The sequence below is a fragment of the Athene cunicularia genome (assembly GCF_003259725.1).
Source record: "Athene cunicularia isolate RWA chromosome 23 unlocalized genomic scaffold, athCun1 chr23_part1, whole genome shotgun sequence".
NCBI classification, from domain to species: Eukaryota; Metazoa; Chordata; class Aves; order Strigiformes; family Strigidae; genus Athene; species Athene cunicularia.
Window position 1 is genome coordinate 4,047,034 of NW_020799130.1, and position 25,921 is coordinate 4,072,954.

The 25,921-nt window shown below is 42.8% G+C and overlaps 1 long non-coding RNA gene across 1 annotated transcript; it reads left to right on the forward strand.

Annotated features, from left to right (window-relative positions):
- Nucleotides 1-7: 7 nt before the first annotated feature.
- On the forward strand, nucleotides 8-15,382 carry LOC113488265. Its single transcript, XR_003399897.1, has 3 exons — nucleotides 8-1,065; nucleotides 7,014-7,137; nucleotides 15,226-15,382. It is a non-coding gene; the product is annotated as an uncharacterized LOC113488265 (long non-coding RNA).
- Nucleotides 15,383-25,921: the final 10,539 nt, after the last annotated feature.

A 25,921-nucleotide genomic window follows, 5' to 3' on the forward strand; every position in this document is an offset into this window, starting at 1 on the left:
CAGCTGGCCTGAAAATCTGACCTTCCCTGACTCACGGTCCTGGAGTGCTGGTTTTTTGTCAGATCTACACAGCAGAAAAGCTGGGAACCCCAGACCCAGGAAAGGGCAGGCAAGACCAATCACTTCTGGGGAATTCAGATCAACTGAAATCACTTACTAAATCCCCACCTGCCTTTCAGCACTTGAGAATACAGAGAGGGAGCACTGGTTTAATGGAAGCTCCTCTATGAAACTAGAATTTGATCTCTAGTGCTGGAAAAAATACCAGGACATTGTCATGTAACTGCATAATTCTGGGGGGAAAAAACTACTTTTGTCAGCACCCAAAACCTCCCACAGGTACATACTGGCCAGTTATGACCCGAAGTCACACAGAAGGTCAGGGTATAGCCCTGTCGTTACCCACTACCTTGCAGTTCAGAGCATCTCATTGCTCCTTCCCTAGTTCAGCAGTGCAGCACAAGGGAAAGCGTTCCTGGGTTCCTACCCTTGCTTTGCAATTCCAGACACAGCTCACAATTTCCGGCTAAGAAGTTCCCCCTTCATTCCAGTGCCAATCAATCAAAGATACAAAAACAAAGCCTTTGTGTGTATTAGTGTTTCACAAAAGAGCCCTGATCTTTGTTTTGATCCTCTCAAAATGAATACAGTTCAGAAGCCAATGCAGCCATACATGCAAACATATTTCCTGCACCCTGTATCTTCACCCTTCAGCAATTAATGTCATTTACTAACCATATTCCACCAAGTAAAAGAATATGCTTGTTTAAACTGTCTTATGAAGTGGCACTTCACAAACAGAAAAGCAGGTGAAAGGGAAGGGAGAATACCCCAAACTATGTCCTAAACTTTTAAAAATCTATTCCTGAGTGGCTTCACAATGTGGCATCATTTCTACATTTATCCAACAGGTTCATGAACTCGTCCCTTCACTATGGATTCCAATTCCCATTGGGGTGAAATATTGACAGTCTGGTGCATTTGAATTGCAACGCTATCCGGAGTTGGATTTGAAAGTGATTATTTGAAATATAATTGACCGTGACATCCATACGACAACCAGGTGTAAGTACTGAACGACTGGAGGCGGACTCTGTAGGAGGCCCATCACTTCATTTGCATTCCTAGGAAAAGAAAGATCATTTTGTCCTTGCAACAATTTACTGTTCTTTGTTATCCTTCTAAACATTGCCCCTGTCAAATAATGCATATTCTGTGCATCAGTCTTATATATGTATATTTTTTACACTCCATTCTTACTGCTGCTGTTATTTGACAGAGATTTTCTTCTTCTTTAACCCTTTTGCCCCGAACATGGACTATTAAAAAAAAAAGGCTTTGTAATATTCCATGTCTTTTTTTATATAAATTGTTCTGAGAAGCAAAATTGTTGTTATTATGCCTGAATTTTCTTGCTTTTTTTTGTTTTTTAAAAAGAAAAAATCTTTAACAATAGCAGTGAGAATGGAGAGAGGGTGAAATTACATTTCTCTGCAAAGTGGCTTTGGAATTTTAACATGATGATTTTCCAGGAGAAAAGCTTAAGGGATCATATAAAATGAATTTTGCCATCAGAGTAAGAGATCTGTCTTCAGGTGGGGAAAATATATTTTAATTTCACAGAGGGCTTCAAGGGACTTTGACAGAATTCATTTTGCTGGCAGATATGATCTAGGTATTAGACAAAAACACATTTCGTCATAAGAACACTGTTAGCTATTTGACATAATGCGTTTTGGACACAGTCGGGATTTGGTGGAAGTGACAGTCATTTTCTTGCCAACGAAGAACTGGATTATTGTTTCCAGTTAGAAAGACCCCAGTCTCCTGCTCAGACATGAGAAACAGTAACACGATAGTCCTTTTAAATTGGGATGAATATCAGAAGTCACCAAAAATTTTTGACACCCCCTGGTTTGACTCTGCAACCCATCTTTGTCACTCCAACACTGCAGGACTCTGGCTGGGGGTAGGCTTGGGGGAGATGTGTAGAGAAGGGGTCTCAACCCTATCTCACCCCCTGCTTAAAATGGACACTCTCTCTTCCATGCCACTTCTGCCCTGGGTGACAGGGGACATGTCACTTCACTCTTTGCTCCAGTCAAGGGCACTAACGTAGCAGGGAGTAGGGATGCTCGCTCCCAAGCTACTTGTTTTATCTAGTGACTATTCCAGGCAAAATGCAAAGGCAATCCTGGAGAACAGATGCAAACATGTAGGACTCCCTATCTCTGGACCACTGAAGGTGCAGCACCTCACAGTTCCCCTGGTCTCTCTGGGAACCACTGCAAATCAGTGGTGAAGATTCAGCACAGTGAAGAGCACTTGGCCTTGCAGTAAAATCTAACCTCATGCTCAGTGCAGCCTCGTGCTCGGTGCAGGCACTACATGAGTGAGGGTTTGAACCGTGTCAGGCTGAGATGGGAACTGAGTGTTTGCCTCTGGCAGTTGAAGAAAGCACTGTAACCGCTCAGCTGCACATAAATGAGAGAGCAGCTCAATTCCTGCTTCAGGTTTTCCGTAGGTAACAGCCTGGGCAGCTGGCAGGGGTAAGGGATTGGCCATCAGCAGTCCAGGTGGAATGAGGTGTCTGCTCCCAACGAGCTTCTGCTCCCTGCTTTGTATAGAAACTTCCACTCACTGGGTCAAATCAGTCCCTGACAGATTTCTGCCTGCACCCCATCTCTGTATGAGAACGGCTGCCTCCTGCTAAAATATGTGCTGAATTGTTAGGGAGGAGATGGGAGGGTGGTCAACACTCCTGTGCTTTCAACAAATGTTGGCTATTACAGAAACCTGAGATGAAAATTCCCCTTTCAGCTGGGTCCATCCCTCAGTACAGCTGTCACTGTACCTCCCTAGGAACTTGGCTGATGTTTTGTTATTTTTCTCCACTCTCATTTTTTCCCTGTCTCTCATTTATGTTGTGGGTTGGGTTTTTTTTTCCCCCTCTCTTTTTGTGTTTTAAAGAGCTCATTGAGTTAATTTTGTGCTTCTGCTTCGATTTCATTCGGAGAGGGAATGATAGAAGCGTGGGTTCATTCGTTGAATCTGTTCAGTCCTCTTTGGTTAGAGGAATGTGAGTGATGAATCACAGCCTCTATTGTTGTGGGTTCTGACAGTACTGTGGAAATATTTTTAAACAAAGAAACCAAAAAATTACATATTTATCTAATGAATAAATTACCCTTTATGCATAAACCGGCTAGGCAGGTCTCTGCCATAGCAATGTGAGAATATTTACAGTATCTAGGCCAGAGAACAGCAATGTAATCAGTGAATCCTTATGTACAGGATCCCCAAAGCAGGAGTGAGAGAATAGCAGATATTTCACATGAAAAGTCAATAGCATCACTGTGACTTCATGATCTTTCATGAACTTGGACTAGGCCAGTTTTTGACAAAGCAAGATCTCTGGCATGTTGAAACTTTCAGTTCAAGGCTTTGCTATATATGATCCTGAGAACTATTTAAGTTTTGTGAAAAGCTCCTGGCAGCAAATCAGTGAGAGAACCCAGAGACACCTCATTAGTAAAGAAAGTAACCCAGAAAGGGAGTATCAATGACTGTGAGCCCTGAGGACATCCAGGTGGTGGGAGATTCTTACATGAGTGCAAGAAGTGCTGCTGCTGTCCAGCCATCTCCAAGTGCTGGTGATAAAGAGCTTCCCTGGAGAGAATAAACACAGACCTGCCCCCAGTGTGGGTCTGTACAGCTCTACCAAAGTCAGTGGGCACTAAGCTGAGGATACAGCCCAGGCAGCCTGAGCCCTCGGACAGGGCAGGAGCGGTGACAGATGATACTCGCTGGGGCCAAACCCAATGCTGCACGGCACTGCAGCGGTGCCGTCACGCCACTGAAGCTGTGCAGATGTGCAGCAGTGGGGATATCTAGCCCAGGCCTGGAGGAACATCTGAAAATGAAGAACTCATGGAAATTTGACATGCTAGAAGTTCAAGTTTGCTTCTGACTGATACTGAATGCTTTCACATCCTTGTCGAGCTGGGTTTTCAGATGGGGTAAATTCAGAACTGTTCTATCCCTGATGGCAATGCAAACTTATATCAGCTCAGTCTGGCCTACAAACAGCATGTGTTTATCTCAGAGGAGAGGGAATTCAACATCATTGAGGAATGGGGCCTTGGAGAAGTGAAGGTGTAAGACAAGACAAGCTCCACTGTCTGGTGTGATTTTGACTGTTTAATAAAGAGGGCTGCAGCCACAGACAGAAAACAGAAAAACTAAGGAAAATTTCATTTCCTCACTTGTCAGTAGCAAAGAGGTTGGCAAGGACTGAAGGAGGCTGAAGTGCAAAGCGTGAGGCACCAGCCCCCTTGTCTTCAGCAGATTAGCTTGGCAGTTGGGCATCTCTTCAGCCTCGATGAAAGCGAGAGCTTGAAATCAATGTGTGACCCATTACGCTGCCGAATTTCAATGCAGAAAATGCATGAAATACGAAGTGAAAGTTCAAGCAACCGAGTGAGCCTTCTGAACGCCTGTTGGGCAATAATTAGCTAATTAACAGTCTTTTGCTTGGCTGCAGTGGAATTTGTAATCAATTTCACACGGAATGGGCCGGAATGCACCTGTAATGGGATTCTAAACACCCGCCATCCCTTGTTAGGCGCAGGCAAGGGTGCATGTGAAAGTCAATGTGCTTTACGCAGCATGAACCAGGTTTTCAGGCAGCACAGACTGGCAAGGCTCTATTTACACCACCTGACCATCTATAATATGGTGGTGGTGGACGAGAGGGGCTCCTTAGCTGCCTTTTCAGCAGCACGGCCTTGAGGCCAGCAGGACCTGCCTCCCCTGGGACTGGTGAACTCCAGCTGCCCAGGTCAGGTCTGGTGAGAAAGGGCAGTCCTGGCTCACTCCAGGTGAGAGCACGTGGCTGTGAGTTCAAAGTGAGGGTACTATCTCTGTTAGCCCCAGGATGGACACCTGCCCAGATCACAGAGACATCAGCGGAAAGCTAGGAGCCAACAGAAATAGTTGATACAGGGTTGGAGGGGTGTAACCCTTCCTATCTACATTAAGCACCTCTTAATTCACTCAGGGGTTCATTCTGTGAGGACTGAATTTCCCTTGATGGACACTGCAGCAACAGCTGCAGCTAAGGCGATATTTAAGGTTTTTCTTGCTAATATATTTTAAATGTGCTTTTCCTATCCCACATCTCACCCTATTCGATGTTTCTCTGTTATGCCAATACAAATGTTTATGGGACTGCAGTGTAAACAGTCGTTGCAACAATCTGGTTGAAATTCAAAATGAAAGTTCTGAAGGAATAAGAACAATTTTTTCCCTTTTTTTTAAAAAAAAAAACCAACCTTACACTATTTCAGCAATTTGGTTCATAAGCAATCCTCTAGATAATTCCATTGCCACAAATGAGTAGGGCTGAAGCCTGGGAGTGACAACCTCTACCCAGAACGACAGTTCTCCAAGGTGTCCTGCTGCTGAAGGAGCCGGCAGCATACAGGAGCCTTCGAGGACACCTATCGATGTGTTTATCTCTGTGCAGTACGCTGATTGTAAGCACCGATTAGTGTTTCCTTATAAATCGAAAAGACATGAATCAAAATAGAACACCACACTGTAATATTAATGAATAGCAAATTGATCTATCTATCTTTCCACTTCACGTTCATCATTGCCATGGCACCTAGGCACCAATGGCAAAGTCATCGGTTATTTCTGTTGCTTCCCATCAGCCCCTGGCTTTTTAAGCAATGCCTTTGGGAACATTGCTACCGCTGCTGCCATCTGATTAATTAAAAAGAAAAAACAAAAGACAGTAACTTAATTCAGAGGCACAACAGTTTTAGCAATAGACTCTTATTATTTGTCTATTTTTTTAATTTAGTTCTTACAGCAACCCTTAATTTTCATATTAATGTGTCAGGATAACTTCCCCGTGCTAGCATGCCACTGGGACCACCATAATTAATGTATCTAATGTGAAAGTTTAAGGTTCATTAGGTTTGGAATTTAGGCAGGTTTTTAATCAAGCATGTTATAGCAAATCATTAAAAGCTAAACACAATTTGTAAAATACAGCAGTGCTGTTTAGCTCGAAGTTTGCTTGGGGCAGAGCAGGTGGGTCTGGGAAACACTTTGCACCTTTGAGACCTTCTGTCAAATCAACCAGGACAGCGACAGACAACACAAACTGATCTCCTTTGGCAGAGAACAGAAGAAGCTGGGAAGGGGTCGATTTGCCTAATAATAGTGGCAATTAAGAGGACAGCTGAGTTAAAGTCAATTGTGGTAATGGTGATATCCTCTCCCTGCCATTAACATGTCACTCATCTGAGCAGAAGCAGGTCCCACGCAGAGTCAGGCCGTCACACGCTGTTAATTATTGTACACTGGCGTATCCAAGACCCCTGTCAGCTCAGGGCCACGCTGTGAGAGGTGTCGTCATGCACTCACAAACAACATCCTGGCACCAAGGAGTTTGCATCTAAGAGGGCCAGAGAGGCTGAGCGGGGATTGCTGGCCCCACTTACACACCGGGAGCGAAGCACAGAGCAACCTCAGCGAGTGGTCAGACACAAGGCGATGCCCTCAGCAAGGTCAGGATGTTACTATGCTGACGGGTTTGGATCATTTTTGAAATATAAATGCCAAAATTCCAGAGAAAACTGCTTTAGGAACAACTGTTCTAGATGGGTACAGCACCGAGTGGTAACAAAACCGACTGTGACAGGATACAAACCCATGGCTCCTAAAATGTCAGGTTATGCCAGTAATACCAAAGACACAAAATGATGTCTGCAACTGTGAGGAATTCTGTCACCCTGAAAAAAATCATAGGCATGTGTGAAACCTTCAGCAGTGTCCTGATAACCCTGATAAAAAAAGACTTCCATGCACGTCCCAACTCCAATTACCTCCTCTTTTTATTCTCTGAATTGTTTTACTTAAGCTTCCTTTATACCTAAAAAAGTTGTTTCCTTCTTCTTGTCCTTTTTTTTTTTTTTTTCTCTTTTCTTTAAATAAAAAAGCACTTGGCAAGCAGGATTTCCCAAGCTTCGGTGATCTCAGCTGCATTCCAAGCAATAATCCTAAGAACACAATGTGACTGAGACAGCTCAGCTGGGCAATAGCAAGAACAAGAGATGTCAGAAAGTGAGTGTCAATCACTTGCAGGTATCATTAATTAACTTCGAGTTACTCATTCCTATTCATTCTCCAAGTGATCTATCAGTGGAGGCTCCAGCCCTCAGACACTGCTCTGTCTCCATGTTGGGATCTCAAATGCTTAGGATGTCCACCCTGACTATCAAGAGGGTGCCAGGAGAAGTGGTGGAGAAGATTAATTGACATCCTCTGAATTTTAAAGGTGAGAGAAGGGCAAAGCTGACAGGCTGGCTGGGAGCCCTGGGCCTCACATGGGTAGTGTCTGTCCTTCTGAGGGCTTAAGGCTACTGAGGTGCTTGCCACTGAAACTGCAGTGAAACTAGTGAGGATCAGCCTCTTGTGCACCTTTTCTCTCATCTTCACAGGCTCAACAGTGCTCCAGATACTGTGATGTCAGTGCACATCCCTACCAGGGAGGTGTTCTGCAACTTCTGCAAACCTGCCTGTGAGAATTTATCTGATGACCTCCAGTGTCTGATTTTTGTCCTGCATTCTCATAACTGTTTCCAATTCTGTGCTTTGATTCCTTAGGCAGTCTTTGTTGGCAGATGTTAAGTTTCACTCAAATAGGTTTTGCAACATTTGATCTTTCTTATATCAAGTTGCTTTATTCTTCCCTGTCTCCTGCACATATTGTCATCCATCTGCTGAAACCTGCCTCATTTGGATTAGAGTGCAAGTTAAACTCTAAATCTGATTGCATCAGTCCCTTTGCCACTAGAATTTCTGGGACAATTAAACTGGCACCTCTTCTTGCACCAGATACTTTGAGCCTTAGTGCTTAGCATCAGCATTTGTTTTCTTATAAGCAAGAAAATTTTAATGGGGTGCATCTTCATTCTCCACCTACAGCATTTCATCATTCAACCGAAAAGTAAAAAAAAAAAAAGCAATTAACTTTTTTGCAAGCTCTACTTAGAAGTAGAATCTAGACCTTCCCAATACCTCTCAGTGGACCTGACAAACCTCCTGGACATGACTTTTTAATGGTGTTTCTTCCTTGTCCAACTCTGAACCAAACTTATTTGGCCTTGTTTTTGTTAGAAGCAGATGAGATTTAAAAAGGATCTTTGGAAGCTGACCACCCAGATAACAGATTAAGTATTTGATTTTATTAGTCCTCTGATTAGTCTTGTTATGTGCTTCTTTAATACCCAAAAAAGTTACAAACTGAGTTGAATTCCTATTTTAGAAGTAAGTGCATCTAAACAAATCATACTCTGTTTCTGGATTTCACCACCGCTCAACAGAAAGACACCAACTGGCTGTGAGTGCACGGCTCTAACTCCTTATGACCACAAACTGAAGCCATAAAGATGGTTTATATGACTCTGTTTTACTTTGTGTTTGTAAGGAACTAGGACTGCACTATCAGTTATTGGAAATCAGGCAAAGAGTGTTAACTTCTAACTGATGTAACTTTTAAAGTCGTGTTTTACTCAGTCTCTTTGATTATACCACAGCCTTAGAAGTGTTAAAAATCAATTTTACATGGTTTTGGAGTTTAATACTTCTGAAAATGGGATCATGTCCAATTACATAAGAAAAGTACATACTTTTCCCCAAAAGTTCATAGCCCAAGTAATTCTCACAGCTTCTTTTTTTTTTATTTTTCCCTAATTTAGATTGCCACCAAATCTCAGCTTTGTACAGAGGGCCATCACAAATGTGAATAAAGATTCCTTCCTCATTTGGAAATTATACAAGACATAGCTCCTCCTCCTCAGAGCATACACAGCACCTTGGTAAAAAAGTGAATTATAGGCAGTGATTTACAGGGTACTTTCACCACTTTTGACTGTGTTGAGCATCTATTCTTTGATTGGGACTTCAGTATTAAGGAAATTTAATTTTAAGAGTCTCTAGCATTTCCAAGAACTTTAGCATTATGAAACTGGGGAGAATTCTGTAAACTCTGATTCTGAAGTTTCACTGCTTCAATATTTCTCAAAGACAGTAGATTTCTGAAAGGAAAAGATCTGATTCATTATGGGGCACAGATCAGACAGTAGGAATTATGTCATTTGTCCTGCCACAATGGTTGTTCCATCTCTAATTCCACAACATCAACCTAACTAATAAAAACCCACTTTCTTTTCCTATAATACTGTGCATACTTAACACTGGAACTCTTCACAGTCAGCCCAGAAAGGAAGATGAAAACACACGATGTCAGAAGCAGGGAAGAGAGACTTGCTGAAGGTTATTTTTCTGCTCTCCTGTGGGACAAGACTAAAGGCCAGAATTAGAAAGAACAAAGCTCTAAAGAAACACCTTTAAAAACTTCTGACCCAAAGCAGCTACTTATTTTGTGGAGTTGTTTGCTCCTTGCTGACACACTGGTCAGGAATGTGGCTGGAGCTCACCATGGTTTGTGTGATCTAATGTACCAGATCACAGCAAGTGGAACAGAAAGGGTGTCCCAGGAGCAAGGGGCAGCACAGAAGAGCATCTAATGATCTCATCTATTTAGCTTTGCAGTCTGGCACAAATGTGCCTTCCTTGAGTGACTTTTCACTGTTCATTACCTAGCATCTTCTTCCCCGAGGGAGAGCTGCTTACAAAAAGTACTTACAAAGGCACTGGGCTTGAAAGATGTACTGTGCTCCTGTGTCTGACTACCAGAGGGCAGGCTGAAGATGTCCTCCCCACAGCTAGGCCAAGGTCCTCCAAGGGACTTGGCCCTGAAGACAGATGGTGATGTTACAGCAAACCTGGTTCCTGCATGAACTCATTTCTCCCAGTGGCCCAGCCCAAACAGCGGGGTCATCTGCGAAAAGCAACCAGGTAAACCTCACCTCCCTGACCTGTCAAGATGCTATCATCTCCACAAAACAAATAGCAATGCAAAAAGGCACACAAGTGAACCACCTTGCGGAATATATGAGAGGTTAAGAGAGTTTCTGGCTCTGGAACCAAATCTTTAACTGCAAAGTTAGCTCTCCTGGGGGAATGCAGAGAGGTGAGAAACTGCTCACAAGACTGGAGCTGGATTCAGTGTCCCTGTCATCTCACGGCAGGATTTCTCTCTTGTACACTACACATATTATACACAACTTTCCAGGTCTAGATCTGAATCTGCAGCTCTCCAGATTTTGAAGTGGGAAGAAAGATCCTGGATCTTTTCTCTCCACATTGCCACATTTCACCACAAACTCCTGTATTTCACTCCCTTTAGAATCTTTTAGCTGGCTTCCCTACTTAAACAAATACAGACTGAGCATTATTTTCCTGTCAGGGTTATGCAATGCCTTATAAAATATGAATTGTCATGCAAAATGGCATATGTCTTATGCAATTCAAATGCTTCTCACCCTCCTGGGCATAATTACTGGGAAGAATGAAAAAAGGTTCCTTGAAACCATGAAACAGTTTACATCCCAAGCCCCTCCTCGTGCAAATGAAAGCAATTTTATTACTGTTTCGGTTCTGATAAACACAGAGCAAATTAGACATCAATCATCAAAAGCTTTGTTCATCTATGAGATGATTCCAGAGTGACAGTACCTTGGTAATGAGACCCTGTGTGCCACAAAGGAACTCAAGCTGGCTCTCAAACCCCTGGCAGAGGAACAGGCACACTGCACACCTCGCAAACCTGACTCCAGTCTTCTGTCCCTCTTTCACTTCTGAGTGGCACTGATGTGTGAAGTGAGATGGGCTCATCTGAGTTCGTTCCTCCTAATTATTTTAGATCACCATGGGGTTACAAGCACAAAATCTGACAAGTAAAACCTGCAGTCATTTACCTAAGTCTAGGCATGATCCTAAGTGGAGAAACAATCCAGTGGTTTCATGTTAATCCTGCCAGTTCAGAACTGATGCACAGTGAGCCGAAGGCCCTTCCAGGGCAAGTTCACAGCTTCAGGAGAGTTACTGCAAGGACAGATGTCATTTCATCTGACATCATTGGCAGTGTGTGATTTAAGCAAGGGGTGGCAGTTCTCAGTGGTGGTTTGACGGTCAAAGGACCAATATGACACCAAAATAGAAAAACCCTGCCAAAAGGCATTTGTTGTTCATTATTTTTCTCATAAGCTTGGCCATTTCACTGCTCTGAGTCACCAAGGATGGGAACAAGTGGAAGGACCAAGGTGAGGGAGGGCAAAACCTGAAGCTGCATTCAAAGACTGCATCTGTAATGCACAGCCTGAGGTTCATAAAACCTGGATTAACGTGGGCTGGGCCAGGCTGGGATCTGTTTGGTATTTTGTACCACCCAACCCTCCCTTTTATCACCATATACTACATCTGCTATGGTGAACCTCTGCTGTGTGGATCCCAGCAAGGCTTTGATAATGTTCTGCAGCACGTGAGAAGAGCAGAGTGAGGGCATGAGGTAACCAAGTGAGCAGATCTCCCGAGGTATCACCACTGCATTTCCAAAAGAAAGTGGGTAGTTCATCATTCAAAATAATACACTTTTTATATCCCTATCTACATTTTTGTTTGTTTGTTTAATTCCTCTTATATCTATTCTGTTGATTATTTTGAACTGATTAGATTTTGGTCTTACCTAATAAGAAACAATCACGCCTGGAAATCTTGAAAGCTGCTGTTACACAGAACTGGCATACATTTGTCATCATGAGTTAAGTGTACTGAAAATGAGATCTGAACTCTGCAAAAGGCTCACCATTTTCATTTGCCATACCCCAATCTGCAGATCCAGACATGCACAGTTTGAGGGTACAAACGAGGTGATCAGTAAGTTTTTAGCTCTCCTGGCACCCATGAAAGCAGTTAGATGCACACATCAGTAGATAGTGTGAACTGAGTAGCCCAGAGGGAGGAATAATTATTTATGAGAAGTCCTGGATTTGTCATGATCCTTGCTTTGTCTCCATCTTACCTTCAGCAACACTGTCATTGGCAAACCATCATTCCAGGATGCTCCAGCTAGTCTTTTAACTTGCTTGGTGGCAGCAGTAAATTTGAGCTCTTCAGGTCTCTCTAAATACCTGATTCTGTCAGTCCAGAGGGCTGAGGAGGTTTGTTGAACAAGCTTCTCCTTAATATCAATGGTTTGTTTCTCACTTTCTTCACTAATACTCCCTCCACCCTTTTTTTGAAATTCTCTTTAGTCATTTAAAACTCAGGACCATTTTTCTTTTCTTATTGAGTTATTCACTTTAACCTCTTCAGTGTACTTCTGTGAAGCAGGTCATAACTTATAAAAGCTTTATAGCTCCTCTCTATGAAGCTGTGCTTGTATTTACAACCAGTGGGTCAAAAATGACAGCTTAAAATGCTGTTCTTCTTAGCTGACTAACCAGTCTGGAGAACCTGACATCCTTCAGGATTTGCTGGAAGCTGTGGTGAAATTCAGGCTGAGGTATCCCAATCCAACAGGGAATACACACACATCCAGGAGATGTACCAGGGCACCAGTCCCCACAAAGAGGGACTAAGGGGACCTGCTCATGAGGAAATAGATGTTAAGTGGGAAGCAACCCAACACGGTTTTCTTCATGGTATCACAGAATATCCATTATATACTCTAGTTTAGAGTAGGACTAAGGAGAAGTCCCAGAAACTTTCACTGGGAATGATTCCCTTACACTATTTAGAAGCTTTAGGTAAAACTTTACTTGAGCTACAAGATTTTGCCAAATGGAAGCTCACAAAGACAGTAGTTACTTCTACAACTGTTTCAGATCATTTTTCTAACATGTTGGTATAGCTGAGGGGCCAGTCCTAGATACTGTGGGAAAGGAAAAGAAAACAATAGGTTTTTAGTAACTAGAGAAATTCAGACAATGCATAGTGAGATCAGTTCTCACCATAAGATGGACAGGAAAAAAAGGACTATTGCAGCCTAACAGCAAACACAGAGCACAGTAAGCGATGTGCTCCCCATGAGTGTGCCATCAGCTGAAGGACAAGAGGTCTAGTCTCATCTTCTCATGTGTGCACACAGAATTCATACACTAATTGCTGCCTATTGTCTCAGCACAGTCTCATTGTCCCCAGAGTACCAACGTCCAGGCTGCAGCTCCCTCCCACTCACAGCACGTCCTTTATTCTGTGCAGAGCTCCACGCTTCGCTATGCAAACCAAGCCCACAGCTAGGATGTGTCAGGTGTTAGAATGCATTTGGATGGGGTTGTCTCTACACGACAATTCATAATTGAGTTTGGCCATTTGGGTTTATTTCAGCTCTACTTGGCAGTTTTGTTACTCTTCTAAGTGTCCTCAGGTCCAACGGTCCAATGTAGATTTAAATGAAAAACATTTACATTATCAAAGTCCTACAGATCAATCAATTCTTCTCCATGGTGATTTCTGGCTCTTCTGTAGCTATACCTGTCTGACAAAGACTGTGGGGTTAACTACATATTTTTACAAGATTACATCCTTCTTTTGGTGGAGTGGTCTCGACCATCCTCTGGTTCAGAGCACAAATCATTCTTTTCAGCTTCTTTGACATTTTTTAGCTTGATGTATAAAGACCTTTGATAGCCCCTGCAAACTTGCCATTACAGTAGGCTGCCCATGAATCTATTCAATGACTCTGTGCATCTAGTGAATTTTGCTGACATTTTTCCCCTTTTTGCTTTAGATGATTGGCACCACAGTGATACATTCTGGAAATGCACACAAGTGGAGCTGATTTTCAGACCTGACCAGAAAATTTATATTCTTAAAGTTGGATTTTTTTGTTTTATCTTACTTTATTTTTTTAATATCTCACAACTAAAATGGAAAATTTCTTCTGAAGAGCTTTGATCTGGAAGACAGATTAAATAAGAAGAGACACCTACTAAACACTGAAAGAACAGCCCCCATAGATGAGTTGTTGAATGAAGAATAAGAAAAGGTCAGATTAATGCTGGGCTCTGTAATCAGGGAAACTGGTCCCTTGAAGACTAAATTATTAAGGGTCCTTTAGCATACAAAGATATTAAATTACTTTACAAAATCTTGTCCTACATTTGAATGCCTTGTATGGCCAGCCTTTTACAAAACTGTTGGAATGGAAAAAGAAATGTGACCTTTGTCTGAGATTTTCTGTGTCCAGCAGCTCAGCTGGAACAGAAGCCCTAAGCAGGCTGCCTGATGCCCAGAAATCCCGTACAAAGCATCACTGTTCATACCCACATAATCTGCCTGCTGGATGCCTGATGCATCCAGGACACATCTGATTCACTGAGCTGTGTCTGTGTTGATTGCCTTCACAATCTTCCACATGAAATGTGGGAGCATTGCTTTGATCATTTAATATATGAGCACACAGACAAGCTACCAGGGGTGAGAGTGCACAGGTACTTGAAGAATAGTAGCTGCAGAAATAACCTATCTGCATTTGCTTCCAAAACAGGCATCTTCTTCCATTAATCCTGTTGCTTCAATTGTCCCACTTTTACCCCTTCTTTCCTGAGGGGTAAACAAGTGTACATGGGCAGGAGGCCTCCAGCTCCCCTCGTGTTAGCTGTCGGAATGCTGGGATGTGTAGTTTAGGTGGGGTTTGTGGGCTCCTCCTGTCATCACTAAAGATCAGCATTCCCAGGAGGGTAAGTCAATCCCACCTAACATGTGCCTCACTCCCTCTTTCCATTAACTACAGATGGTGCTGTCATTACTCATCTGGACAGCACACCTAACGTTTAAAGAGGTAAAGTTTGGTAAGAAATGTCCTACTCTGGCTCTAGACTAATGAATATTGTCATGCCATGACGCTGCTCGCTGCATGTCATTTAGCACATAATATATTCCCATTTCCCCAGTGTTGAAACAGAAAATAATTCTTCCCCCTCTGTTTTTTTTTTCACACCCTGTCAGTGTGATCTCAAAACTGCTGGAGTTGAGATGGTCTAGTAGTTATTCTTGCTGCATATGAACCACATTTAGGACATGATACTATCATCTGAGTTGAACTTCACAGGAAACAGTAATATAAAAAAGGTTTACTATAATGACAAAATGATACATGGAAGAATAAAGCATGACATTCTTTTAATGTCTCCTGGCCAGGCAGATTTTATCTACAGTGATTGGTTTTTGTGCAGTGATTAAATATGGAAGGGGATTGTTTCACTTCTTCCTATCTTAATTTCCTTCTTTATTCCCTGTTAGGTCATCGATCCATTTCTCATAAGCAGGTATCTTCTTGTAAGAAAGTATCCCCTAGAACACCTGTTCTCAAGAACAACTTCTTAAGAACAAAAAGATGTAACACCCACCCCAAGACCTCTGGGTATGGACCTCATGCTGACAGTACTGCCGTCCTAGATTGGGGCCAGTATCTTCAATTTTGCTCCTAGGGAGAGTGGAATTGGGTAAGAGCAAACTGAATTTGACAAACTGTGTTCTTAATTAATTTACATCCAATTAGGATTAATTAATTGCTGACTAAAGTATCAAGCCATGTAATTATGTATCAAAATAAATAATCTTATGCACTAAATGAGGTGGCTGGCTACAAAGTGGTGACACACCACTATGCCACGTAGCCTTGCTTCCCGCAGAGCCTGGGCTGTGCTGCAGGTAAGTCAAAGCAGGGAAATTCCTCCAGTCGCACACAGACTGGTTTTCATTTACTCAGCACACCCCTAATACAGCTCACAGCAGGTATCCAACACCTCTCTGTCCATCCCACCGCCTCTTCCCCAAAGAAGGAACATTCTGAAGGGCAGGATCAAATCCTTCCCCTGGAGCCAGTGAGTCAAACCCCAGCTGGGGATCCCACTGCTCTGAGACGGGGGTGCCCAGATTAACCCCAGTGCTCCTCCCAGCACCCACACCCTCCTCTCCTGAGAGACACAAGGTGTTCTGTAGATGTTGGGGTTGACAGGTAAGCACACTCAGGTCAAGTGGCACTGCCCTGATCCACCTGTTGACAGCAGAGTCGGACACAGACCCAAGTCTTTGTGACCCCCTATCTGATGCTCTACACACTACCCTCTGTTGCCACCACCAGCATTAAGTGAATACCAAATGTCTTGGAGGGGATCAAGGATATTGAGGTGACCATCAGGTCTTGTGACAACTACCTGACCCGAGCCAAACCCGATTCTGGTATTAATGCCTTTACTCTTTGCTCTTTTGAGACGCGTGGAGGCTTTTTCCCACTGAAGACAAAGGCAGCTTGTATGTATAAAAGTATTCACACTGATAGCCAGAAGAGTTAATTTTTTTTTTTTTTTTTATTTTATTTTTTTTTTGTGGCTGCAAACACGTAACGAAATTTAACATGCTGGGGACATATGATGGACAGAAGGCCTGTCTCACACAGACAGCTGAGGTCAACGGGGTACCAGTCTGAGGCAGAGGTGTAAGGATAATGCAGTGTGATGTAGGCACGTATACAAACAGGACAACAGAAACAGAAATAACAGGAAAAAAAGCCTCCTTCTAGGAGGAGGAAAGTAGGAAAGGAAGTATCATCTTAGGATGATTTCCCTGTCTAGCTATAGCGCTTTGCTCTCCAGTTCACTAGTAGATACACATTGTTCGACTGAGCAAATTCAGTGTGACACTCACAGAGAAGCCGTTCATGAAAAATTTGGAGATTTTTGTCAGGTTGTATAAATGAATCAGCCAAAGTGACACTGCGTAGGAGACAGAACCATCTGAAGAAGAACAAAATAACCTATTTCTTACAAGGTCTGGATTTCACCTTAAATTCAAATGCCAATTGGAAGTGGCATTGAGGGTAATGGACTTTGTGAGATGTTAAATGAAAAAGCACAGGCAGGATAAATAATCTGAAAGTGCCTGTGTTGTCAATAATGCAACAGGAAAAGCCAAGAGCTGTGAGATGTAGCAGGATAGGACTGGGTGCAGAGTGGTTAAAAGGTTCTTTTTAATATCCCAAAAATGCAAGTTTGAGTCATACTTCAGGTGTCTGCTAAAAGATGACCCCAGCTAAACTTACAGTGTTGGAAACTAAAACTGATCAGGTTTGATATAGCCAGAGTATTCCTCTGCGGCTCGTGGCTGAACAACCAAATTACCTTAATGCTGCTAGGTGAGAGGGTGGTATCTGATCTTGGGTGAAACTGTGAGGTTACAGGCACAGCTCCTGAGAGGAGGTGGCAAAGGAACAAGGTTGTGGTTTGTTCCCAGAGACCATTTCTCGTGTCTGCCCTTTTTTGCAAGGATGGATTCCAGTTACTTGGACAAAGTGAGACCAAATGTCTCCAGCCTCTGAGTCCCTTCACCTCTGTGGCCTTACAGCGATGGCAACATAAGATGCCCTTTGCAAACAGCAGATAGTTCACACCACATGTGATGATATCCTGGGAGTCAGGAGACCAGACTGTTTTAGTCTCTAAGCCACATCTACTGAGTCTTTCCACCCAGCTACACTAGTCCCAGTTTCCCCTAGAGGCAATGAAAACGATCTCATTTGTTGCCCGCTCTGAGATCTGGGGCAGGAACTCTTCACTTCACAGGCACAGGACGAGTGCAAGGCTGTGCTCTGCTCCTCCCAAACTCAACAAACAGCTCCAATCCTGCCCATGCATTTTACTCAGCAGGGAGTTTCACTATACAGGAATCGTGCCCAGTCTGAATGCCTAACCTGGTTCTTTCTGTGGACATCCAATTCTATAAAAGGGGAAAAATATAGCTTGAAAATATATTTATATCTAAGTGTTCTGAAGAGCTCTGTTGTAGCTATGAGGAATTTGCGTAGGCCCAGCTCTCCTGACAGTACTCAGTGACCATCTAATATCCCTGTTATCATCTTAATACCTCCCTAATACTTGTTTAAACAGATCTAAAATTACTCGTAGCTCTCATAAAGAAGAGGATGTTGTCCCTGTTCCACCTGGGTAAATAAGCACTTGAAGCAGAGGAGAAAGGAGTGCAGTGAGATCCCCTGTAGCTCTGTCTGAATTAACCACAGGTAGTGTCTGAGTACGTTTTTTATTGTGCTTCAGCTGCCGCTCTACCTCTGTTTAACTTCATTTCCTTCTTTCATTGCCTGGGTGCCTTATGTTTTGTCTGCATCCACTCAGTCAGCATCCCTGCTCGGGCTGTGCAATTTAGCTTCAGAAAGTCTCCAGAGTGCCTGCTGTGAGGTGCTCCTTGTTATTTCATTTTCTTCCTGATTCGTAGTTTGAGTATCACTGCTGAAAACTCCATCGTGTCGGCCATGTCTCTCCAGGCCAGATTTCCAAAGCTATTCAGGCACCCAGAAGGAGCAGAACAAGCACTGGGCTTCCCAGAAGTGCAGGCAAAGCTGAAGGCTGCCACCCCAAGGCTGAAGACACTCCTGGTCCCAAAGGGACAATAACAGGGAGGAAAAATGGTGAAGGGATAAGTGTCTCTCAACCCTCATCTCATTGATAGCACAAGGCTACAGAAACTTTCCCCCCAAATCCCAGGGGGCACAGCAGAGGTAAGTCCAGCCTGAGGCTTGGCTTACCGGCAGCAGGGCTGTGCCTCCTGCCTCCTGCCACAGGCCTGAAGAGCTCACACCCCCTCGGCATGTTGGCCCTGCCAGAGAGGAGGTTTGAAGGAGTTATTCCTTCACCACTGTTTTTTTGACTTCCCTTCTTCATACGGCAGCCACGTGCCCAGCCTAAGGTGGGAATTAAGTGACCAGCATGCTTTCAGCTCTGGAAAATCCGGCCCTTCGCTTCCTGCCTTGGGCCCCCTGTTTTCTGCCTGCATGAACCACAGTTCTCAAATATCTTTTTCTTTTTTTCTGCAACAATACCACTCCTTATCCTCATTTTATTCTTTACCATGGCTATAAGGGCCATGGTCATAAGGGCATCATATCTTGGGAATTCATCTGTCCTCATGATGGAGGCCTCCCCAGGCTCCAGAGAGACATTTTTCCTTGGCAACAAGGGGCTAATAACACCATCCAGGCTGGCAGGCTGCAGAGAGTGGGCCACATCCCCCACGGGAGTAAACTGGTGGAGCTCTGTAACTTCAGCAGACCTGCAATCACCAACATCGGGCAGGGGATCTGACCCAGCATCTGCAAAGCTGAATGCAAAGGCAGACGCTGAATAGTGCTATCTTTGCCTCAGCAGCACTCTTCATAGCTCCTGACATCCAGAGCTCAGCAGTGTGAGTGGTCCCTCGAGCCAACAGGAAGGTTTAAATCCATAATCTCCTGTATTAAAGCCTCTACTGTAGAAATATTTGTCCTCTAACAGCATCATCAGCTACTTATGAGACAGAGAAGAGCAAAAGCTTTTTCACTCAGTTGTTACTTTTTTAACGTTAGTAGAAGGTATTCATCTAGCCCTGGCTTTCTGTCAGGTATGAAATGAGAATGTGCGTAGTGTCTTTTTCTTGAGGTAAATTACCTACATCCTTCAATAAAAACAACTAGAAAGGACCATCTGAATCAGTCCCTAGCAATCACAGGAACAGGAATCTAAAAATTCCACTTCAGTTTTCCCCCACAATATATACTACTCTGAATTAAGATTAAATTCCTTCATATGCCAAGGCCAAGAGCTATTTAAACTATAGTGTGCCATGGGAGGACAGCTGGGAAGACTGTCTGCGTTTACTCTGTTTTGTTGAATAGCTACAGAACAAAATTGATGTCACCCCACAAAAGCATTGGGCTGTGTCTCTTTGCAGGTATGAATTTTACTGCTCCCTATGTAGGTTTGTATCCACTGAAATCATTCCTTGTTCAAGCGATGTGAAGACTCAATGCAAAGGCCACACTGTTTTCTCTACATGCTGTCAGCCATTGATTCAGACAGGGAAGAAATTGGCTGTGAGTATGAAACTCATGATACTGGCTTCTAGAAAGGCTAAGTCCTTGCTACAAGGGAATGGCATGAATACACAAACAAGGCTGACATTTTCCTCTGGCTAGGTATATGGGCTGCATGCTATTCCCAGGGCAGGAGAGGTAACATTTTCACTGCTGATCAAATCACTGTTACAAACCAGATCCTAGGATCAGCCCCAAGTTGAGTGGATATTAAGAGGAGATGTATTTCCCTTCTCAACCCAGAAATTCATCCATGTCCTAAGAAAGAAAGAGGAATCTCTGCTTGAAATGCATCAGAAATCCTTCTTGACAAGTTGACTGATGCTAGGCTATCTGTGTCAGGCCTGGGATTGAACATCAGCAACACTAAGTCACCTCAGTCAAAAACTTCTAAAACTTACCACAGACAGATGCTGCTCTTAATTTAAAGAAACTGTTCCTGACCTCCCAGCACAGGCTACAAATCTGTTTTCCAGAATTTCACAGTATTTACTAAGGCACCTTTGCTTCTGTTCTATAAAGAATAATGTTTCTTGTCCTCTGGGCAGCACAGAAAGAAAACCTGTCAAATGTAAATACCCACAGTAGTTGTCCAAAGAATTCCTGATTCCTATTTTCAGCTTACTGTGTGACTCTGGGCAAATCATGATGTCTCTGCATGGTACCAGTTTAGCAAAACACAAAAGCATGTGCTAATGTGCTGTGGAGCTTTAGTGCCTTGCTGAATCAGAGCCAGTCTGCTCCTGTTTCCCCTCTCATAGCATGAGGACAATGATGCCACCTCTCTGTATAAAGAATCCTTAGGTTTTAACAGATTAACTTTTCCCTAAGGAGAAAACATTCACGTTAGTCTGGCTCCAGCTGTGATTGCTTCAAAGGTAAAGGTAGAGTTCCAGAAATATTTCTGCATGTCCCTGTAGCCTAGTTGTGGTCCCAGTTCAGTGAAATACAAGACAAGACACCTTCAGAACTGACAGAGCAGTAACAGGCCCTAAAACCAGGACTGATCCCATTAGTGCAAACCAGAACGACGTCAGAATACGCCACTCTTCTCAGAGAGAGGAGCATAACAACGTTAGCATTCCTAGAAGTCAAAGGGCACCACCAGGCTGCTTGAAACCCTGGCACACAGAGCTGCATTCAGGATTTGGGCTTCAAGCAGTCATGGCAGAGCACAGACCTCTGCCAGGACTCAACCCAGGTCTTGGGAAAGTGTCATCAGGCAAAATCAAGCCGCGCACTCTCTGGAAGTGTACACTCTTCCTTGCCCATGATTTGGGCTAAAGTGTGGAATGGATGTCTTCCACATCACCCTATTACCCAAACACCCCTAGCTGTCTCTTCTGATTTCTTCCCTTGTTTGCCAAAACAAACCAGGGAGTTCATTTCTTCAACCCACATAGAGTTAATTTCAGCCTTGTTCTGCATTAAATCATGCAGCATATGGAGATACAATTCCAAGCCATCTGGATTATCATTAGCCATCAGGTGTTGGGCTCATTACACCTGTTATAAAGGAAAAGGATAATTAAAGGGGGGGATTATATTCCACTCACAGCATTGCTGCATTTTATCAATACCTTCTTGCCCCTTTTGGCTATGACCAAAGCACTTTTTTGCAATATGCAAAATTAAAACCATTTGCATAAGGTGGAAGTAAAGATGAGTGAACCTCCTTAGCCTGAGCAGATGTTTTTCATTAGAAAATAATTTGTCAAAAGGTAGAGAGACTCATACTACTAATTTACAGAACAGCTTCTTTCACTTTGGAGAGTAACTAGACTCAATTTAATTGCAAATAGGCTGCATGGTCCCCAGAATAAGGAAAGGAAAAGCAACATGAACTACTTTATAATCAAAATCTTCCCCCCAAAAAAAGGACTCTTGTCCTATTTCCCCTGGGACAATTGCTGATTCCTGATTTAACCTCATAGCTACTCGCTATCTGTCTTCTGAGATAAAGCAACATTTAAGGGTACTGGAGAGAAATGACAGGAAGAACTTTATACTGCATCAATGTTGTGAGTATGTGAGCTAAAAGGTGGCTGTTAATCCTAGAGAAGAGACAGAACATTTTAAGAAGTGGAGACTACACTGGGCAGAGACAGAACAAGCTTCCACATGGAGAGAGAGATTCTAATCCTGCTTCTCATCTGCTGGGTGAGGTGGGACCAGGCCGGTCCTCTGTTTCAGTTCGTCCTCTGGTGTAATTAGACTGTGAGTTGCTCAGAGGCAATCATGGTCTCTTCCAGGGAGCATCTGACGCAGTAGGACACCATTCTCCATTAGGTTCTCTCAGCAATGGCAAAACACAAGTATTAATAATTGATCCAGCACAATTAACATCTGGCAGACAGGAGCAAAACTAACATGAGAGAATCTGGAATCTAAAACTGTTTCAGAGCTGAGCCCTGTGGACTGAATTTTATTTATTTGTACCACACAAACACCTTACCTAACTTTGGTGATGTAAGCCCCCTGCATTGAGAAATGCTGGTGTTGGCTTTCTGCATGGACCCAAAAATGTGTAGGCACACGGTTGTTTATCTGCATGTGCCAATCTGTAAACCTGTACAAACACATTACACATGTACGTGGCTCCTCTGTTCCCAAAGGAGTATGTAATCCTGCTCACAGTGTAAGCACCTGCTCAGTGCATTTGCTGAATCACAACAGTGCCAGGCCAAGGGATTGTTTTTCTTTTCCTTCTGCAGCTACTTATAAATCAAATGCCAATGAAAAGAGCCAGCCCAAATAAACAAGCACTCTGAGCTGAAGTCAAAGACCTGCATGTTGATGGAAAGGACTAAGACTAAGGTGACTGTTGGAGAGTCCCAGCCTGTATCGCTTGTGCTCATGGAGGTTTCTTATTTACTGAAGCCAAAGACTGTGTGACCTGTATCTATAACAAGCCATTAAAGAAGGAAAAAGTTCCCACCATTTCTTGGCCTAGGCTTTCCAAGGTTCAGTGTGTAAACTTTAAACCGTAAGGGATGATTCTTCCTTCTTCACTCCTAAAATCATGAGACTTTACCTGCACTGAAGAATGAATTCTACTTGGTAACACTGGGTTGCTTTTAATTCCCCTCAGGTCCTGCCCTGGGAGCGAATAACAAGACTCCCACTGACTTCCAGGAGCCAGGATTTCCCTTCAGAACATTTCTGGGGCATTCTTACAATGCAAAATGAAGCATACCACTTGTACTGACAGAGACATGTAGTATACCACCCCTGGTATGGTTATAGTCCCATCTTGTGCACGTGCCTCATCAGGCCATAGCTACTCCCATGGAAAATGAGCATCATCCACCCTGCTATTAGGCAGTTCCACTGTGGGATGAGTTTGCCCTTAAGCTGGTCTAGTTCTAGCAGTACAGAAACAAAAGCACACTCTTAATATCTAGTCATTATTGCTCAGCTCAGGGAAAAAAAAAAAAAAAAGAAAAAAAAAAAAAAAAAAAAAAAAAAAAAAAAAAAAAAAAGTCACTACCCTTAACATCATTCTGCAGATTAGGAAACTGAGGTATGTTGTCTGTGCCCCTGTTACGAGCAACTTTTCTTTCCCATACGATGAAACTTGGTGCTGCAGCAGAACAGAACGTGTCATTCATCCAAGTCATTTTGCATGGCTGCACTTTTAACCGCAACATTGCAAAGGTAACTAAAAACCCCAGATCTGTAATTTAAATGGCACTGGTTTGTTCAAAGATACGTGATTTTAATAACAATAGGTACATATATTTGGGAGATTTTTGCTGACCAAAGGAACCTGTAATTTTTGAAGACAAAAACCCACTACTTACAGAGAATAATTCCAATTTTCAATGAAACTTTACATCAAAACATACTGCACTGGTTGTTTATTGTTAAAGTTTAATGGATTTTTTTTCCCTTTAATTTTCAAAGGCTTTATCTTACAGTTTCAGAGGTTTCTTCCTTTTTTTTGTGTATTACTTTCTGAAGATAGAGATACAGTTCAGGACTGGGTATTTTCTCCACAGGTGCAGGTTCTATTTCAACAGTATTTCATTTGAAAATGAAAATGTGTGTTAAAGAAAAGAGGCCTGAATTTTATGAAGCAAACGGGAAACAGATAATTATGGAAAATAGTGAAAAATGAAGTTTTATGCATCTGCTGAATTTCCCCAAATCTGTAATGATGCCCTGAGAGCTGGTGTTTGCCTGCTTAATCAACCCATGGAGATTTTGCAAGTCTGTAAAAATGAGGCAGAAATCTCAAGAGAATATAATTCCTTATTGACATTTCTGTTTCTGAGTCTGGTTTGATGCAAGAACAGAGTTGCATAAAGATAAGAAATGGCAAGGGAAAAAAAAAACTGAGTATTTCCCACCACTGCTTAAATTCCATTTAAATCTGTACCCAGATCTAAATTTCAAACTTCCTAAAAATCTGAGGTATTTAAATCATCTCATTATATATTTAACTTTTCTGCCATGTTTGATAAAAACAACCAAAGCCGTGCTTATAATGTCTAGGGGGCCTTCTTGGAAATGAACACAAAGCATCAACATCGCATAAAGAGTTTTAGTCTCATCCCAGCTCTGGGAATATGAAATAACTCCTCTTATCCAGTCTTAGCAGACAGTTCTTCCCCTCTTCATGAAGACTCCTGAGCCTAATTAGGGAAATAAACAAAAGAGCTTTTATCGTGAGACGGGGAAGGCTGCTACCAGCATTGATACCTGGTCATACCCTGAGCTCAGGCAGGTCCCCGTGCTGTCAGTCAGCGGCTGACACCAGGCTGAGGGCGCCTCAACTCCCCACCACGGCTGCTTGCGGGGGCTCTGCCACACAGGGGGGTCCTTGATAGTGCTGGGGCAGTGCAGATCCCTCCCTGTTTGCATGGCTATACACCGGGGATTTTCTGTAATGTATACATATATAAATATGAAAACAACATATATATACATGCACTCATACTGAAGCATGGTGCATCCTAGACACAGACAGACAACATTTTCCTCCAAATCACTTTTGCACCTGTAGCTTCCTTGTTTCTAAATTTCCCTCCTCTGCTTCCTATTTGCTTCATCTTTCTGTGACTGCTTTCCTGTCCTAATTCTGCATAACCAGTTACTTCTTCCCAACAGCTGTACTTTCTCTTATTTTTGTGGGGGTTATTGAAGGAGTGCCTGTGAACTAATTTGCAAAAACACAGAGTTTTAAAGAAGTGAGAGCTGTTTGAACTCAAGCTATATTAAGATCTTATCTCCTTTACCCCTACCAGCTCTCTGCTTTGTAGATTGCTGCGTGTGTATCATGCAGTGTAGAATTCTAGGGAATCTGGCTTTTTTATAGGAATCAACAGTCAAGCAACTGAAACTTACTGGAATAAAATGGATGTTGGCACCTGAGTTCCTCAGGCTTCTCTGAGATGAACATCAGTGCCTAGGAGTGAGGAAGCTGTGAGGAAGCCAACCTCAGCCTGACCAACAGCAGGTCAGAGCGAGCCGTTTCCACAACCAATGCCTTACACCTCACTGCTCCGGCCACCGAGAAACAGTGCTGTTCACAGATGGTATTTCTGCACATCCACGTTTCTTTAAAACTCTTGCAATACTTTTCTCAGCCCCTTTTGATCTGCCTGCCCTGGCGCCAATATCCACGCTGGTTGCCAGTGACATTTCTTATTGATTTTTAAAAAGCTTCTGCTTGCCTACACTATAGTGCTATAATAGCCTAGCTCTGGAACTTCTTTATCATTTATTTTCTTTTTATGTTCCCAGGCTGTTCTTGAGGCACATCCTTCTAATTTATAAGTTTGTCCTACAAAAAAAAATAAAATAAAGTAAAAATGGAAACATTTGTAGCTAGAACTGTCAGTATTTATGCCTCACAGTTGGCAGAATCTCCTTCTGATTGCTATTCAATGGTTTGAATCTCTTCAGAGATGTGTAATAGAATTCCATTTTTAATCAGGTTGGAACTGCAAAGCATCCTAGGACATCACTGGCCAAACGCCCCCAGAGAAGTATTTATGTTGTTGTAACACCATAATCATCCATCAAACACTAGATGTTAATAATAGCATTTAATTTGAAAATGGAGCTTTG